Source organism: Nannospalax galili, unplaced genomic scaffold (assembly GCF_000622305.1).
Source record: "Nannospalax galili isolate Female #2095 unplaced genomic scaffold, S.galili_v1.0 scaffold726, whole genome shotgun sequence".
Classification (NCBI taxonomy): domain Eukaryota; kingdom Metazoa; phylum Chordata; class Mammalia; order Rodentia; family Spalacidae; genus Nannospalax; species Nannospalax galili.
The window spans coordinates 3981020-3984185 of record NW_008355253.1 but is presented as its reverse complement, the minus strand read 5'-3'; positions in this window follow the sequence as shown (position 1 = coordinate 3984185).

The following is a 3166-nucleotide window of genomic DNA, read 5'->3' as shown; positions in this document are numbered from 1 at the left end:
CTCTATTTCTAGGGGGATCTGATGGTCTCTTCTGGGCTCTACGAGAACCTGTACTCACATTTGTGTACACACACACACACACACACACACACACACACACACGCACACACATGTGCACACACTATTAAAAATAAAAATAAATCTTTGAAAAAACAAGTTAATTCATCCATAGCTCGGCAATCATGAATAACAATTAAGGATGCTCCATATTGTCTTGCACAATTGTTGTACAATTACCTTCCCATTAGTCATATATAAGGATTCTTTTTTCTCTGCATTTATCTTTCACCTTTTTGATAACAGCTGATCCAAAGACATGAGGAAATACCATCTTATGATTTTATTTTATATATTCCTGATAATTAGATATGTTAAGACTTTTCCTTGAAATGTACCTATGGGCATTCATTATCCTTTGAGAGATGTCTGTTTACCTCTTTAGCTGTTTTTCATTGGATACTTGATTTTCAATATATGTATATTAACCCTTTACCTCATATAGGATTTGTTAGTATTTTCTTCTCTTCTTGAGATTTCCTTTCCATTTATTTAATTGCTGCATATTTTGCAGACATATTTTGATATTCTGGAACCTCACATTTCTCTGTTTTGATTTGCTGCCTATGCTATCGGGAATCACATCCAAAAACATTCATTGTCCAAACCAATATATCATGGAGTTTTCAAGTATGATTTTTTTTTTTTAGTTTTAAGTAATAGAGTCAAGCCTTTAATATATTTGGAGGTAATTTTTTTTTTTTTAGTCTACCTATTCAAAAATTTTTCTTTATTTATTTGGTATGTGTGGGGTATGAGTCTGGTAAAGCATCGGTGAATTTGATGACAGAGGCTACAAAGACTGCTTTGACACTCAGTGGGCCTTGAGCCAGGGTCTGTGAGGCCTGTCTAGTGGCTGAGTACACATGTGTGGCTTAGAGTCTAAGACTGCAGGGCCAAGAATGAAGATGGGTGAGCCTTTGAAATGAGACTGTGAAACTTGCAGGAGTCTAGATTTACTGATAATAAGCACATCCTAATATCATAAATCATGAGAGTTACCTACAGCTGGAGCCCATAGGGGCTTCCTGGAACATGGGGCCATCAGAGCTGGCACTACATTGAGGTTAGAACTGAGGGCTCACTCCAGGGTGCCAACTGGAGGAACCACTAGCACCTGCCTAGTACTGGATTTAACTGGGCTCTCCTGCTGTTATGATCCCCAGTATAGTTGGATGGTTATTTCATTCTCATTATACCAAGGAGAGGCTATGTGCTTCCACACTGTGCTGCTTGTGATTAGGGAATGAGTAAGACAGAGATGAAACTGTCCTCCCTACCTTCTTCAATAATTCCATTGCTACATCAATAAATGAATTTTCTGTCCTGCGTCATTAGATACTTTTGTGAATATATAGCTGTAAAAATTGCTATTTCTGATAGAACACAGGTGTTGAAAGGTCTATTCAGTCATGTTGAAAGTAAATCCTCAAGAAATATATAATAAACAGCATCAAAGTTTCTTGCTATGGTTGTTTTATGCCTCTCATACCATGAACCAAGGGAGTGTGTGGGCATTCTGTACATGGGAAGGCAGCATCTTCATTTATCCACAACACAACACTCCAGAGCAGGGTCCACACTCATTATAGTTTACTGCGAGGTATGCATGAGACTTTGGTGAACATCGAGAGAGGCCAACTTCTATCGCCAACCATTCTCTTCCCTTCCACAGTGACCTACCATAAAAGTAGAACACAAAAATATAAATTCAAATTTCATTATTGATCTCTGAGATCTCTAGTTATAAATTATACAGAAAATCTTGGAATCAGGATAAAGAAATACAAAAAGATTCAAGAGCAGAACAAAAGGTGTGGAGACCATGGCCTTCATGACTGAATCTTTGCATTTCATCCCTTGTCTATTGCAGGGGGTTCGAACCAGCGACCCCCATGCAGTGATGACTGCGGATGAGTAAGTGCACCATTCACCAGCCCATGCCACCCCCAGTACCAGGAACACTCAGGTGCAATGGGGAGCCTAGTCAAGCAGGGACTTGTTTATTGCAGGTGTTACAGAGCTTATAAAGGCATCTGGAAATCCCCTTCCCCACCGAGGGTGTATCTTAAGGATGGTCATGCACTGATCATGGACTCCTCATCAGTGCAGAAGTATCCTTCAGACTTTTAAAACAAGTCAGGCCGCACCCCAGTAACTTCCTCTTGAATCTTTGCAAGGTGGGGCCTTTAGGTCCCCATGTCTCCCCCTTTTTATTTTAAGGCCAGACTGACTTTATTTCATGGGTTACCCATCTCATAGATTGCTCCCTGATGAGAGATGTCTATCTCCTTCCTCTAATCTTATGCATTTTTGCCTGTCTTAGGTTGTGTCACCTCTGACCAAGCCTTGCCCATCACTGGGCCATGTGCCTGGCCATGTGCATGTCCTGTCTTAGGAGTGCTTGTCATGGCACATCTTACCCGTCCTTGGCTAAAAATGTGTCATGATTAAGGGCAGCCATGTGGGTAATGCCAGCCCGTGACAGTCTTAGTCTCTGCATAACCCAGTTAGCCAAGTAGGACAAGTTGAAATACTTCTGAGACCATGTAACTTTTAGTCAATCAGCCAGTTGTCTGAAAGGCAAAAAGGCTGACTGGCAATGAAGCCAAGGAACTGGGTCCTTCACCTCAAATGGCATGCTAGTCAGTCAGATCCTGGCCTACCCACTTAAAGGTTTTTTGCAGGCACCCATATGGGGTTTGAATCTCCTGTAAGGTAGACACAGCCAAAGCCTCGACCCATGGTTATCAATGGATTTGAGCCTCTCCATTGCCCCCATAATGGGGTCCTTCCACCTTACACGTACCTCAGGTCTCTGGTCCTGTCATTCCCAATGCTTCAGAAACCAGGATTCCAACTGGTTTTTTTGAAAATTAAGAACATTAATAGTGAACTAGGCCATACCCAACTGTTGGTGGGGGCTCATTCCCCCTTCTTGTTTTTGTAATAATTTTTTAGGTTTTGATGGTTGTGTTCTACAATGGCTTGACCTTGGGGGATTGTAGGGAATTCCTGTATTGTGTTGAATTCCCCAAAGTGAGAAGAAATCCTGTAAATTTTTACTCACAAAACATGGTCCATTATCAGTTTTAATTCTTTGGGGTAA